At 37.0% G+C, this 16,880-nt stretch overlaps 1 long non-coding RNA gene and 1 pseudogene across 1 annotated transcript; both read left to right on the forward strand.

Annotated features, from left to right (window-relative positions):
- The first annotated feature begins 1,913 nt into the window (after positions 1 to 1,913).
- Positions 1,914 to 16,538, forward strand: LOC142166926 (uncharacterized). The gene is made up of 2 exons (XR_012697446.1): positions 1,914 to 2,683; positions 16,129 to 16,538. It is a non-coding gene; the product is annotated as an uncharacterized LOC142166926 (long non-coding RNA).
- LOC142167454 (putative late blight resistance protein homolog R1C-3) lies at positions 12,771 to 16,122 on the forward strand (annotated as a pseudogene).
- Positions 16,539 to 16,880: the final 342 nt, after the last annotated feature.

Genomic DNA, 16,880 nt, shown 5'->3' on the forward strand with positions numbered 1-16,880 from the left:
TAGCTACTGTAATACTTTTCCTGTTTTTGAACTCTTATATCTCCTTAAAATATTCAAGCTAGATGTCATGTGATTAGAAGCCCTGTATTTAGTATGCATTCAATTCTTTCACTTACTGACATAAAGGATGATCTACCTGTCTGTATTGCTCATGAGTGAAAAATGGTGCTGGAACTCCTTGTTTTATTGAATCTTGATGTTCCTGCATATTCATATTTTCGACAGTAGTTGCTACCTGATTAGCTGCATGTGTTGCTTGATTTGTTGTTACTCCTACCCCCTTCTTGAATTTGAGATCTGCATAGTATCCATGTAACTTGTAACAATTGTCGCTAGTGCATCCTTTGAAATGCAGTAGTCGCGTTGCAAATTTTTCTTCTTCTGCTTGTAATTACGGGGGCCGAGTCCTCCTAGTGTTTCAGAAGAGTGTTGTAGCTTCATTCACTCCTCCTTCTCCTTGAGCTGCTACAGCTATTTTTCTTTGACTCTCATCTGAAATTTATCATGGCATATGCTTGATTGACAGTGGGCAGCGGAACCATCATCAGGATTAATTTGACTTCTAGGTTGTGAGTAGGATTCATTTAATCCCATGAGAAATTGAAACAATTTCTGCTGCTGCATGTGATCTGAATACACTCTAGATTCTGGTCATGCACAAGCTGGATTTGGCATTAAAGCACCGATTCATCTCATAGATCTCCCAGTCCGTTATAGTAGTCGGAGACAGTGGAAACACCTTGATATAAAGTCTCAATCTCTTTTTGAATAAAGTATATCCTGGATCGATTCACTTTATAAAACCTTTCCGTAAATCATTCCAAACTCTACTTGAATCGGACACATAGAGAATGCTTGTGAGAAGTTCCTTCGCCACATTGTTCATAAATCATAATCCAAGAGAGATATAATTGTGTCGTTCCTATTAATTAATTATGAAACACTGGATCATTATTTTCTTTTGGACATCTTCCTTGTAAAATCCTAGTTCATTTGTAGCTGGAGATAATGATACAAAAACTACACTAACTGACTAATTGAGAACATTTGTACATCTAACTACAAGCTAACTAAATGTCTAACTGATCTAGTTAAGTTAGCTAACTTCACTCTGACTGCTATACAAAATCACTGTACACCTTGGACACTTTTTTTGCACCTTACCCTGTCGCTTTATCACTTCCCTTTAACTGCATCATTACAATTGCCTTATGAGTAATAAGTTTAAGTAACATCTTCCAATTGATTAATCTTCAGCGATAATGTTGTGAGTGTATATAAGTTTTATCATTTAGATATTTACTCTCTTTAAGAAAACACCTCCCACACGCTCAAGTGTACCTGCGACTTTGGTAGATTTTCTTGCTATGATTAAATCAAGTTCTGAGGCTAATGCTCCATTTTTACTTTTGATTTTCAGTGGAGAAACAATCTCGAAACCACAGATAGAATATGTCAATCGATCCCATTGATGTTCCTGACCCGGTAAACATTCTGCAAGGATTGAAAATGAGCATGACTGGGCAGATAACCAGAAGGACCGAATAAAAGCTGTTAAGAATGTGAGCACCTAATTTTTAACTATATTTGAGATTTTTTAATACTTTTCAGTTGTTAATAATTTTAAGTTTAATCTACATATTTTAACCTTTATTTCAATTATTTTAGCAGGTTTATTTGATAAAATTAAAATCATACAAAAAGAGTCACATTTTTAGATATTAGTTGTGTTTTATTTGCAAAAAGAAAAGAAAATTTACAAAAAATCTATGTTTCTTTTAATTTGGTAAGATTAATAATTTTATAACTTTTCTTAGTAGTTTCTTATATTTTATCTAGTTTAAAATATTAGTGTAATAATTTAAATTTTAGATTACCTTAAAAAAAAAAAAAAAAAAGGAACCTATGGAAAATTGTCACGTGACAAAAAGATTCTCTTTTATCATCGTCTCATAACTAATTCACGTCCACTTTCCTAGCAATTTCATACAAATAACACCTACCTAGACGAACACACAGACGCACGAAAGAGTAAAGGAGGAATAGATCTGAAATTAGAGAGGGGACGGGAAAACAGAGAACAAAAAGGGCGAGGACCACCGGACAAAGGGTAAAAAATTGGCCACACCTCCTTTGACGAAAAATCAGTAGCTTTCCATCTTCTCATTCTTCCTTATCTCCACTGAAACCTCAAAAAAAATCACCGATATTCAACTGTGCTTGAACGATAAACCACTGTCCTTCTCACCATAAGAACTAGCTGAAAATAGCTTCAAAATAACATAAAAATCCAACTCAAATAAGCCCCGCCGTAACTCCGAAAACGCACCAAATTTCAATTCCAGTCAGCTCTTTGAGCTTCATTGTTCTCCGGCTTGAGTAGAGTTCGAGTTCGTCGGCGAGATTTGAGTTTCTCCGGCGAAGTTCGGTCAGTCCGTCGCCTGCCGAGGTTCTGTTCGCGATCTTGTTGCTTGTGAGCTTCAAAACAGTCCGAGCATTTGAATTGTAAATTCAGTTGAAGTCGTTGATTTCACTGCATTTAGAAGTTCAATTTTTGCTGGTTGAAAGATACTCATATTGTACAAGTCTTGCTTTATTGAAGAAAGTTTACTTCGTTGAGGCACCAATCAGCCGATTTCTTCGCCTTTTATCTGCTTTTTGGAGCTGTAGACTTGCGCTCCAGGTACCCCTCTTTGCTTCTTGCTTCATGTAATGTCCATAGTATTAATTGAATATCACCTTTCGATTATAACATCATATCTGTCTTCAGATTTGAGACATGTCTGCTTCTTAATTGCTATTGTTTGGATCATTCTTAGAATCAAAGATTAAATCCATCCTTCGTGGCAGTACATGTGAATGTTTGGCCGATGAAAGTTAGTAGCTAAAATATGAATATGATTAATTGAACATGATTCTATTGTTAAGTTTTGTTAAGTTCTGAAATCATTATGTTCTAAATCTGTTCTGGTTCTTAGACTTGTTATGTGTATCTGTTATTGTAAGTTTTAGCATTTGAGTTGATTAATTGGCTGGAAAATGAAGGCTAAAATTGGCTATTACTCTAAAGTGGCTATCACTGCAATGTCCAAAGTGGCTATTAATTCATTTCCGGTTATGCATGCGAAATTCCTCAAAAGTTAGATTGTGATCCAATTTCATCCATCAATTTATTCTGTTGGTATGTGCGTTGTCAATTAATTCAAACTTCCATGGCTCAGAAATTCCCGTCATTAAGTTCTTCAACCTTATCTGTAATTTATCCCAACATTGACTCCTTAGCTATAGACCCCAGTACATGATCTCAAACAGTTGAATAAACAACTATATATCGGCAGTTGCTTTAGGCGCGATTAATAATAATCGTGGCCAAGGGTACGGTTCCCGTAGTATGATCACGATACATAAATCCAAATTTGGGTGTGCATTTCATGTGACCCGACCATAACTTCAAATAATAAAAATAAACATGTCGTAAATCGCAGGTGCATTTCATGTGACGTGGTTTGCAACATGTACCAAATGACAAGTGCACAATATCGCGACTTGTTCAAATAAATTCCATAAATACTAAAAGCGGTTTTAAAGGTAAAATGCACAATTAGTTTTTAAACAATGTAATGAATCAGATAATTAAGCCAAGTATTAATTGTTAAGCGACCGTGCTAAAATCACGGAACTCGGGAGTGCCTCACACCTTCTTTCGGGTTAACAGAATTCCTTACCCGGTCTTCTGTGTTCTCGGACTATAAATAAGAGTCAATTTTCTCGATTTGGGATTTAAAAATAAATCGGTGACTTGGGATACCATAAATATTTTCAAGTGGCGACTCTGAATGAATAAATAATCCCATTTCGATTAATGTCACTTTAATTGGAAAAACTCTCTAACTCCCCTATCCTTTCGGGAAAAAGGAGGCGTGACAGCTCTAGCGACTCTGCTGGGGACAAGAACCCAGAACTTCTGGTTTAGGGTTCAGAATTCGAGCTTAGAATAATTGTTATACTTTGTTTTTGTTTATTATCTGATTTTTATGTGTTTGAGCCTAATGTGCTAAATGCCACTTTTTACCGCTTTGATATCGCCGTGAACTGTATATAAAACTGCTACGAAACCCTCATTTTCTCTGAGTTTTCTAAATCTTCTGGGGAGCGTGCGCTTCGCGTGGCTTTTTTCCTGTTAGAGCCATATCCTAATTTTAGAACGAGATTCGGACAAGTTGCAAAGCCGGTGAAGCTTCTGTATTCCCGGTACGCTCCCCCCCCTCCCGGCTCGAGTTGTCCGCTCGGGTTAGCCAAGTCTAGAACAATACACCCAAGATTTAAACTTAGAATAACACAACCTCATGCCGGATCCCTAGTAGGTACGTTTGCTTGCATCACGTGCATTTGACCTAGGGGATTCAACACAGGGGTTGGGTCCGTCTAGGATAGGTGTACCCAAAATTAAAGGACCATCCTGATGCATTTTACTTGCTACTTGTGCATTTATTTGCTTCGACTTGCATGTTGACTCGCTTCTAGAATAGGGAAGAAAAATCACAAAAAAAAAAAGAAAAAAAAGAAAATCACAAAAAAGTAAAACAAGAGTGAGGTAGGTATTTGAAATATTTCGAAACTCTACCGAAAATTTAAAAAAAGAAAGAAAGAGAAAATAAGCCAATATTTTCAAAAGTCATTATTTCCTTTATTTCGTCAAAACTGGCAGAACTATGCGGGTCTGATTCTCACCGGATGTGAGATACTTAGGCAAACCTAATCGGTTCCGGCCCCCTTTTTTTAAAAATTCAAAAATATTTTCCTTTAATTTCTTCTTTAGGAGTCTTTTTTTTAGAAAATCCCAAACAAATAAAAAATAAGAAATTTTTTAAATCAAAAAAATATTTTATTTGTAGGAGTCTTTCATTAGAAAAAGAAAACAAATGAAATCAAAATCATAAAAAATATTTTCTACCTTTTTTTCAGAAGTCTTTTTCCCAAAATTCAAAAAAAAATCAAAAATACAAAATATATTTTATTTCTTCTTTAGAAGTCTTTCTTTCAAAAATTTCAAAAAAAAAAAATCAAAATCAAAAAACCAAAATCAAAAGTCCAAAAATATTTTCTTTCATCTTTAAAAGCCTTTCTTTCGAATATTTAACAAAAACAAAATTGCAAAAAAGTAAATATTCTTTTTCTAAATGCTTTCATTGTCTAAGTATTTTCAAAAGTAAAAAAAAGTGTTAGCTTATTTACCTATTCATAATCCTCCCGAACTACGCACGATCTGATTCATGTTCCCACATGATACGTAGGCAACCCACATCAGGTTCGACAAAAAAAAAAATGAAAAATGAAATGAAAATGAAAAAAAATAAAATAAAAAATGATGATGATAATAAGGACCGACTGAGTCCATTCTAACGTGTCTCTTATTTTGAATCATAGAAGAAAGTTTAAGGTGGTCAGTTTGTGGCAAGTTGGCAACATAAAATCCGAAAGAAAAATGTCATTGACAACTGACATTGAAGCTGTTACGAGTGGTCAAGAGACTCGGGGTCAGAGGGTTCAACAAGAGTCTATTGTGGTTGAGAAAAATAGAATACCGAAACAGCAAATGACTGAAATGTGTCAAGCATCGGCCAATGGTCAAGGACCACCCCTTTCTCATATTTTCCCAAAATTCACACCCATCTTGACTATTACCACTCCTGTCTCATTGTCTGATCGATCCTATCCATTTGGGTTCAGTCTTTATCCCAACTGTACGACTACAATTGGAACTTTTGTTGCGCGCTCCCAAAGTGTGCCATTGACAACCAATCAGACAATCACTGCTGTTATGCCCGTTTTCACTATCCCACAGCCAACAGTGGTACAAAAGAAAAGTCATGAGTCACAATCTGCTACCCAGCAAGAACAATACCATTCTCCTGAGTACCACTCGTACCTATTTGATCTTTCTTCAAAAATTGAGAAGCCTACCCGAAAGATGGTACAAGAAGAAATGACCCAAAGAGTGAAAAGCTTAGAACAAAAGTTGAAAAACATGCAAGGGTCGGCAGGTCAGAAGAGTATTGCCTTCAAGGATCTATGTATGTTCCCCAGTGTTCGTTTGGCACTTGGTTTCAAGACTCCTAAATTTGAAAAGTATGATGGACACGGAGACCCCATAGCCCACCTGAAAAGGTATTGCAATCAACTAAGAGGTGTGGAGGGAAAAGAAGAACTAGTAATGGCTTATTTCGAGGAAAGCCTGATAGGGGTAGCCTCTGAATGGTTTATGGATCAAGAAACCTCTCACTGGCATGTCTGGGATGACATGGCCCAGGCCTTTGTCAAACAGTTCCAATACAACATAGATATCGCCCCAGACCGCAATTCCCTTTCAAACCTGAAGAAGAAACCAACTGAAAGTTTTGGGGAATATGCCATTAAATGGAGAGAGCAAGCAGCTAGAGTTAAGCCACCCATGGATGACCACGAGCTAATCACTTTCTTCCTTCAGGCTCAAGAGATAAATTATTTTCAAAACATGATGTCCGCAGTGGGCAAATCCTTCTCGAAAGCAATCAAAATTGGGGAAATGGTTGAGAATGGCCTTAAGACAGGCAAAATTATAAGTCAAGCAGTTCTCAAAGCTGCAACTCAGGCTGTCCACATTGAATATGATAATTTTAGTAACACGAATGAGAAGGATGAAGAAACCATGATGACAATAAGGTCGAGAAGAGGTCCTAGGAGAACATCTCGAAGGTATGAGCAGCCTCATCAGGTTTCTGATGATTCCCCTGAGCACTATTATCCACCTCAGAACCCACAATACTCTATTGCTCCACTTCAGTATGTTGTCCAGCCACCAAGACACCCCAGAAGGCGAGCACTAGCACCGCAAAATCTCCATCAGCCTCCACAAAATTTTCAAGTGCCTTATAACCCACATCCAAGCCAGGGGTATAGAGGGGAACAAATGTTGAAAGATAATTTTACACCAATAGGAGAGTCCTATGCAAGTGTGTTTGAGAAATTAAAGCATTATGACATGATTGCACCTATTCCTCCAAATCATGTGGACCCACGTGCAAGAAGCTTTGACCCTTCTAAAAGGTGTGAATACCATTCCGCCCAGGGGCACAATGTTGAAAGTTGTCAGGATTTGAAAAGAGAAATAGAAAGGATGATCCAGGAAAAACTGATTGTGATCCAAGATAATGACACCCAGAATATCACGCAGAATCCTTTACATGCACATGATGGGTGACATGGAGTATGAGAATCCTCTCGGGAACTTGCCGACTGAAATTGGAGAAGGCCATGGTGATTCTGATGAGCAAATTTGTGGCTAAATGTCAAGCTTAGCAATTGAAAAGTCATTCCCTCCTCACTAGGAAGGAATCTTGTTAGCTTGTTTTGATGTTTTTTCTATTATCTGGGTTATTCCAGGGTGATCCAGATTTTATTTGTTTTATTGAGTCAAACCCTTCTATCTCTCTATTTTGCTTGTGTGGGTCTTGTCTGTCTGTTTTGTTGCTATTTTCATTAGCCGGGTTATTTTAGGGTTGTAACTCAGATTTTAGGTTATTTGTCTTGTTGTTTACTTAATGAAATACAGTTTGTCCTTTTGTGTCATTCCATGCTTAGTTCTTTTCCCGCTAGTTTTAGTGATATGACATGCACGCAGAATTTTTGGCCAGATCTTAGAAAACTGATTTAAGCTTGAATTGGATAAATGAGAAAAAGGAACTTTTGAGGATGAATAAAGAGTTGAAACACTTTGGAATTAAGCTCGAATAAAATGACCCGAGGAGGTTAATGATCTTTACCTTCAAATCATTGTGAATGTCGGGTTTAAGGAAGAATCAATTGAAGTTTATTGAAAAGTTTGACATTAATGGGTGAAAAGTGTCTTCCGACCACGACACACCAAGAAGACAGACATGTTCATCAATGCTGTGTCGCGAAAGGAAATCATGATTGGCACTCTAGAGGCTAGGAGGCCCTTTGTTCTGCTACTCAAATACTTTATACCCTTTGTTACACCTTTTGAGCCTGTGTTATTTTCTTTGACCACCCTCTTTTGGAATCAAGTTTAGAGTCAAAAGTCAAAAAAAAAAGAAATGAAAAAAAAGAATATAAAAAAAATAAAAAGAAAAGTCCATACCCCAAGAGTACATACTGGGCAACTCTTAGAAAATTCAAGTGAAAAAAAAAGAAAAAAGAAAAGAACAGTCAAAGGTCCATGCCCCCAGAAAATAAAAGCTGGGGCAACTTGTTTAAAAAAAAAAGATAATAAAAGAGAAGAAAAAAAAGAAAAAAAGAAGACAAAGAAAAAGAAAGAAAGATGAAAAAAAAGTTAGGTCATATGTTTGAAGTTCAACCAAATAAGAATTAAAAATAAAAAATAAAAAAAAAATCCAAAAATCCCAAGTATCAGAAACTGGGACAAAGATTTTATTCCACTTTTGAAAGAGTCAAATCCAAGAGTTGTAAGTCTACAACCCCTCATTTTGAGTGTATTTTGAGCCTTATGCCGTCCTTTCTTTCCAACCCTATCCAAAAACCTTCCGAATAAAGACCTCCCGATATGCCTTCAAGAATGCCAAGAGAAGCATGCAATGAGCAACGGTTGTCACGTAACATAAAACACTGTCAGTTGCTCACACTAGAAAACAAAAGAAAAAGAAAAATAAAGAAGAAAAAATGAGAGAGTCTTACTAGTGAAAACCCTCACGGGCACTGTAAGACGACAGTAAGCAGAGATGAATAAATGAGAGAGACTTGTTCGTGAAAATTCCTCGGGGCACCATTAGTCGATAGTGAGTCGTGAAGCTGATGCAAAGGATTGGCACGAACAAGCCCGACTTCAAAATCATAAGAATGGTAAAAGGAAAGATTTGGTCAGTTTGATAGATCAGACCGCTAAGTCCAAAATGCATGTCATGATCATTAAGGCTAGCTATTGAAAAAAAAAAAAAACTCTTTCCTTCTGTCCTTCCCGACAGAGGCACTTCTTGTTAATACTGTTTCTTTGCACCATTGTGTCCCTTCACTCTTAGTCAGTCCTTGTCAAAATAAGTAAGAAAAGATTTCAAAATCTGCTACCAGCTTTTCAGTTGCACAAAGTAAATTTGGCCAGCACACTCAGTTGTTACTGTCAACATGCCTTGAAGATTGACGCAAAGGCTTCCCCCCAAAATATGTCAGTCTATTCGGGTAAAGCAAGCAAAGATAACCTCAAGGTTAATCAGAGATTCTCTATAGTACCGAACAAGGACTATGAAGTGTGCACATCGTGCAAAAGGCTCTTACCGGTTGTAATTCTCTCTGACAGACAAATTGCTCCAAAAGAAAAGCCATTCAAGATATCAGAAAAGGTTATCCAAGAAAAGAAATCTCTTTTTTGAGATAAGGCTGATTGAGCCACAAATACAAATGGTATTGAGTGTGAAACAATCAGGGTTGATGCAGAGCAAAATGTCTCTTGAAACTGACTCAAGCTGATTGAGCAAAAGCCAAGCTGCCCAAGACTCAAGGCCACAAACCGACCACCACTTTTAAAACCGACAAAATTTCCTTTGTTTGAAACAGGAACAAAGCAATGCAAGGAAAGTGGTTCAAAAGAAAAAGAAAAAGAAAAAGAAAAAGAAAAAGAAAAAGAAAAAGAAAAAGAAAAAGAAAAAGAGCCGACAAAGGGAAGTTTCTCAAATCTTTGCCTTTATTTGTCTTGCTAGTGTGCATGAAATATTGCCATTGCTCTTCACATTTTTCCTCTTAGGATAAAAAGTCCTAGTCTGATGGATTTTCTCCCAATAAAAATCTTAGTCTGATGAATTTTTCTCCTAAGATAGAAAACCTAGTCTGATGAATTTTCTCCTAGGATAGAAATCTTAGTCTGATGAATCTTTCTCCTAAGATAACAAAAAAAGACCTAGTCTGATGAATTTTCTCTTGGGATCGAAATCTTAGTCTGATGAATCTTTCTCCTAAGATAAAAAAAAAAGGACCTAGTCTGATGATTTTTCTCCTAGGATCAAAATCTTAGTCTGATGAATCTTTCTCCTAAGATAGAAAACCTAGTCTGATGAATTTTCTCCTAGGATAGAAATCTTAGTCTGATGAATCTTTCTCCTAAGATAACAAAAAAAAGACCTAGTCTGATGAACTTTCTCCTAGGATCGAAGTCTTAGTCTGATGAATCATTCTCCTAGGATAAACGTTTTAGTCTGATGAATCTTTCTCCTAAGATAATAAAAAAGAGACCTAGTCTGATAAATTTTCTCCTAGGATCGAAATCTTAGTCTGATGAATCTTTCTCCTAAGATACCAAAAAAAGAAAAAGAAAAAAGACTTAGTTTGATGAATTTTCTCCTAGGATCAAAATCTTAGTCTGATGAATTTTTCTCCTAAGATTAAAATCTAGTCTAATGAATTTTCTCCTAGGATAATAAGTTAAGAAAAAAGGGAAGTCTGGATTTTTTTTTTTTTTTAAAAAAAGAAAGGGTCAATCTCATTTTCCCTCATTTTCCGCAAGCTCAATCTCAAATTTAGGAGACACACTTCCTAGTTTAGGTTTTTCAGATTTTTATTTCTTTAGGAGATGCACATCCTAGTCGAGTCTTTAATTTTACTCTCATCATTGCATCATTCATCAATAACATAAGTGATTTATAGTTCTGCTAACAATTCACAAATCTTCCTAGTGCAAACTGGGGTAGAAAAGTTTCTTTTGTTTTGTCTATTTTGTTGTAGTATCAGGCGCCCACCTGGAGAATGAGGGAATTCATTTCAAGTTTAAGTCATTAGGCGCCCACCTGGAGAACGAGAGAATTTATTTCAAGTTTTAAGTCATCAGGCACCCACCTGGAAAATGAGGGAATTTATTTTAAGTTTTTAAGTCAGCAGGCGCCCACCTGGAGAATGAGGGAATTTATTTCAAGTTTTAAGTCATCAGGCGCCCACCTGGAGAACGAGGGAATTCATTTCAAGTGTAAGTCATCAGGCACCCACCTGGAGAACGAGAGAATTCATTTCAGGTTTTAAGTCAACATCAGGTGCCCACCTGGAGAATTAGGAAATTCATTTCAAGTGATAAGTCAATATCAGGCACCCACCTGGAAAACGAGGGAATTCATTTCAAGTTTTTAAGTCAGCAGGCGCCCACCTGGAGAATGAGGGAATTTATTTCAAGTTTTAAGTCAGCATCAGGCGCCCACCTGGAGAATGAGGGAATTCATTTCAAGTGTAAGTCATCAGGCGCCCACCTGGAGAATGAGAGAATTCATTTCAGGTTTTAAGTCAGCATCAGGCGCCCACCTGAAGAACGAGGGAAGTCATTTCAGAATTCAATTCAAGTTAGAAGTAGCAGAAGCTCGCCTCAAGAATACGAGCTGACGGTCCGAGATGACCAAAGGAAGAAGTCTCAATCTAGAATAAAAGAAAAAAAAAGAAGAGAAGTCTCAAAGATTAAATCCATCCTTCGTGGCAGTACATGTGAATGTTTGGCCGATGAAAGTTAGTAGCTAAAATATGAATATGATTAATTGAATATGATTCTATTGTTAAGTTTTGTTAAGTTCTGAAATCATTATGTTCTAAATCTGTTATGGTTCTTAGACTTGTTATGTGTATCTGTTATTGTAAGTTTTAGCATTTGAGTTGATTAATTGGCTGGAAAATGAAGGCTAAAATTGGCTATTACTCTAAAGTGGCTATCACTGCAATGTCCAAAGTGGCTATTAATTCATTTCCGGTTATGCATGCGAAATTCCTCAAAAGTTAGATTGTGATCCAATTTCATCCATCAATTTATTCTGTTGGTATGTGCGTTGTCAATTAATTCAAACTTCCATGGCTCAGAAATTCCCGTCATTAAGTTCTTCAACCTTATCTGTAATTTATCCCAACATTGACTCCTTAGCTATAGACCCCAGTACATGATCTCAAACAGTTGAATAAACAACTATATATCGGCAGTTGCTTTAGGCGCGATTAATAATAATCGTGGCCAAGGGTACGGTTCCCGTGGTATGGTCACGATACATAAATCCAAATTTGGGTGTGCATTTCATGTCACCCGACCATAACTTCAAATAATAAAAATAAACATGTCGTAAATCGCGGGTGCATTTCATGTGACGCGGTTTGCAACATGTACCAAATGACAAGTGCACAATATCGCGACTTGCTCAAATAAATTCCATAAGTACTAAAAGCGGTTTTAAAGGTAAAATGCACAATAAGTTTTTAAACAATGTAATGAATCAGATAATTAAGCCAAGTATTAATTGTTAAGCGACCGTGCTAAAACCACGGAACTCGAGAGTGCCTCACACCTTCTTTCGGGTTAACAGAATTCTTTACCCGGTCTTCTGTGTTCGCGAACTATAAATAAGAGTCAATTTTCTCAATTTGGGATTTAAAAATAAACCGGTGACTTGAGACACCATAAATTATTCCAAGTGACGACTCTGAATAAATAAATAATCTCATTTCGATTAATATCAATTTAATTGGAAAAACTCTCTAACTCCCCTTTCGGGAAAAAGGAGGCGTGACAAAGACAGAACTATGGTTTCTCGGTGTACTGTTCCGTGTGCAGCCTGACATGACGCTCAAAAGTTTCCTGACTTATGCAGAAGATCTTTTCCAAAAGGATTATTATATCATTGGGGGTAGCAAAGACCCTCGTAAATTTGAACACGACACCTCTGAAGTGCTGGCAACGATTCAGTCATTCAAATGGAGAAACAGAGAGAAATTTTAAAAATTTCTGGGAGCAGTCCGAACTTGTGATGGAAGTTATAGACAACGTTGTACAGAATCTTGATAATCTGCTGATTGTTCGCCTTGGCAAGCCGCCTGTTGCGAGCATGTATTTTGAGGTCAAGGCTCTAATTGAGTTGGTCAAAGGGGAGTTGAGAGCGCTCAAGAACTTTGTCTGCTTTCTGGAAAAATTCAGTTCAGAACTCAAAAGCCGCTGGCAGAAATTATTGAAGTCTTGGCTATCCACACAGCACGTATTTGCCAGAACCTCAAGACAGCAAATCAGTTGCTCCAAAATTTACTAATTTGGTTTCTGATTTGCTTGAGAAAAGGATCAAGCCTATTGAGCCAGGGGTCCGCAAAATCTACACGAGCATCCTGAAAAATGTGTTGTCATCAAGCACTCCTCCCATGTCTTCAATTGAACCGGCAACTGGATTCATCGAGACTCTTTTGCACATTTCCACCGAGTTATTCAGACTTTGGTCATTCATGCTGGACTCGTTGTTTACTTATTGTATAACAGCAGAAGGAACGACGGAGAAAGGAAAAGAGACTTGCTTCTTTTAGCTGAAAAGATTCAGCGCCTCAGGACAGAAATTTACCTTGACATCCGAGAGGAGGTACAATCCCTTTTGCCTAAGAATGATACATTGGGCCTTTTCGATTTCCTCATTGATAGCTTGAAGGAGCTTCTTTACAGCCACTGCGATTCACTTGCTTCTTTGAATTACCAGCTTGAAGTGGTGTATGAGGAGCTCAAAACTTCCCTCAAGGGCATAGCAGTACGAGGAATTGATAAGCGGGAGGAACTTCAAGGTTTTACTGCAAGACTCATTAATAAGGCATATGAGGTTGAGTACATAATTGGTTCTTTTGTAATGACAGAGATTCCTCTAAAAATATGGCTCTCGGACATCATTAAGGAGATTAAGCTTATTAAGACAAAGCTGACAGAACTTGAGGAAAAGGAGGAGAAAACTGCTTCCCCTGCCGCTGGCAAAGATCAATTGGTGGGTTTTGAGAAGGTGAGGGAAACCATAAAAGGTCCGACTACTTGGAGGATCACGAAATCTAGATGTTATCCCGAGTATTGGTATGCCTGGAATTGGTAAGACAACCCTGGCCCAAAGTTTTAAAGATGATAAAGCAATTGTCTCTCATTTCAATTTTCGTGGAGAGTATCGTGTTTCTCGGGTATACATACGTAGATACTTGCTACTTTCCATCTTGAATGATGAGCGTACTTATCTTAGTGAAGAAGATGATAGTGAATTAGCTGCTAGACTAAAAAAAGTTTTATTCAGAAAGGGAAGATAGCTCTTAATCATTGATGATGTGTGGGAAACAAATGTTTGGGTTGATTTAAGGACATGCCGAATTGTTCTGACTACCATACACCAGATATTTGCTAGTTACGCTAAATGCTTTACTGATCCATATCATCTTAGTATGCTAACTGGAGAAGAAAGTTGGTCGTTATTACAAAGAAAGGTGTTTGGGGAAGAAATGTGCCCGGAGGAGCTAAAGGAAGTTGGGAAAGAGCTAGATTGCAAAAAAGTGTAAAGGGCTACCTTTTTCCATTGTTCTAGTCGGGGGTCTTCTCGCAAGGATGGAGAAGAAAGAACAGTGCTGGAAACAAATGGAATTGTTTGAGCTTAGGTGAAAAAATCGAGGATGAATCAAAGGATTTAGTACAAGTTACAAAAATCTACCTCATAAGATGAAACCATGCTTTTTATATTTTGGAGCATTTTTAGAGGAGAGGGAGATTTTAGTCTCAGAGTTAACAAACTTATGGATCGCGGAGGGTCTCATAGAAAATGATAAGGAGAAGGCTCTAGAGGATATTGCAGAAGAGTACGTGGAGGATCTTGTTGGAAGAAACCTTGTTATTGTTACTAAGAGGAGATACAATGGGAAGCTCAAAGCATGCATGCCTTGTACACGGCATATATAGTGCTCGAATTATGCAAGGGAAAAGCTGAGAAAGAGAATTGTCTATTGTGGCTAAAAAGGTATTTACCTCTTCTTATGTAGTACGTCTCTCTACTTCTTGTTTTTTTTCTGTTTTTTACTATATCATTCTTTTGCATGTCTCATATATCCTGCTTAATTTCTTCATTACCAGAGATCATGATGCAAATCTTCCACATAATTTTTCTCAAAAGCCTAGGCAACGTCGCTTATTGTTTTACTGTGAGCGAGATAATCTTGCTGGGTGGATTACATTCTGCTCGCATGCTCGTTCAGTTTTATTTAGGGAGATCGGTGAAAATACGTTCTCTTCCATGAAACAAGCCTCAAACTTCTTTGCCAACTTCAAGTTTGTTAGGGTGTTGGATTTGGAGTACATTGATGTTGATTCTTTTCCCATTGACCTTAACCATCTAAGGTACCTTGCTCTTCGAACTACTAAGAATTCTGTCCCATCATCTATAGAGAATCTTTGGAATCTCAAAACATTTATAGTCGGACGAATTAGAGGAACAGTATTACTGCCAGATACTTTTTGGAAGCTGGCTAGGTTGAGACATGTATTCATTAGTGATAAAGCAGTGTTCAAACTTCAAGGTGCAAAAGAAATCCTTTACGGGAGCCATTCAAAATTGGAGAATTTGGCCGTGATTTCAACACCATGTTTTTCTAGTGTGGAAAATATGGAAACTACAGTGAAAAAAACACCAAATCTTCGAAAGTTAAGATGTGTATTTGCCAAATCATGGGGTTCTGGAAAGAACAAAAATCGGTTTCCTGTATTGCACTCCTTATCTCAGACTTGAATCACTAAAGATGATCTTTTCCCACATTCCACAAGTAGGACCTTCAAAGTTCAACTTCCCATCTTGTCTCAAGAAATTGACATTATGCAATTTGCCTCTGCCACTTGCTGAAATTTCAACCATTGCCAACCTTCCCGAGCTTGAAGTACTCAAACTGCATGGACCTGAATTTGAAAGTGAAGAATGGGAAGTGAGAGATAATGAGTTCTTGAAACTTGAATATATCGAACTCAAAACATGGGGAGTATCTGAAGAGGCTTAGCTTTTCCCTGCCTTCAGCAATTGGTTTTGCATTCCTTGTTACTTGCTCAAGCAATCCCTTCTTATTTTGGTGAAATGGTACATTTAAAATGCATTGAGGTAAAGTCATGCAATACCGATGTTGAAGATTCAGCCAGGGATATCGAAGAAACACTTATCAAAATTGTGATTTCAGAGTCTCTATCCAGTCTTAGACTAATGAAATTGCAAGTCGCCTACAAGCTTCAATTAATTCCCACTCGGTGTTGAGATACATTCTTATGCATAATCGCTATTTTCATACTCATTTCTGCTTTATATCTCTCTCAATTGACTAGCTCATATATGGTTTTTATATGTCCAGTAAAATTTCTATTTCAAGCACAAAGTGATTGGTGAGTTTATGGCAAGAGGAAGTGAAGGTTGCAGCCACACAGGAATCGTATAATGACATTAATTAGCTCTGGATTTTGGGCGCCCTTTCTTGTTTTATTTATCATGTGAAGCAATCCACTCCTAGCTTATTGATGATGTAATGAGAATAGTGATTAATTGTAATGGACCTCCTCTCTTTTTTTCCCTTTTATTTGTTGAGTTGGAAGGAATGTAGCATTTTGTAGTCATATGAATTCTTTTTAAATATTTATGATGTTTCTTTTTAATGTTTGTATTGGTATAGGATGTTGATTTGTATCTCGTTGCATTTCGCAACCTTTGTAATACACCTAATTATGACATTACTGACAATAGCATATGGTGTTTACACCAAAGAAACGAATATGAAATAAGTATCATTTATATAAATATTTATCACTGACTCATGGTCAAGTGTTAAGCCACAAGAAAACAATATCCAAGAGTATTATAGCTTCATTGGTTGGCAGTGTTCTACTTGTAAATACAAATTGTGGCCTTGTGGGATACCACAGATGGTATTGTGTTAATGTTGCCTCTGACATCAAGGAAAATAATTATACTTTTAGACAATTCTTTCTTATTATTTTAGTAAAGGGCTTTAGAAAAAGAAAATAAATCGTAGGTTTATATCTGTTAATTTTGAAGATTTCATCTAAATTGTTTCTCTTTATACTTTTCATTTGAAAAATCGCACCCGGA

Source organism: Nicotiana tabacum, chromosome 12 (genome assembly GCF_000715075.1).
Source record: "Nicotiana tabacum cultivar K326 chromosome 12, ASM71507v2, whole genome shotgun sequence".
Taxonomy (NCBI): domain Eukaryota; kingdom Viridiplantae; phylum Streptophyta; class Magnoliopsida; order Solanales; family Solanaceae; genus Nicotiana; species Nicotiana tabacum.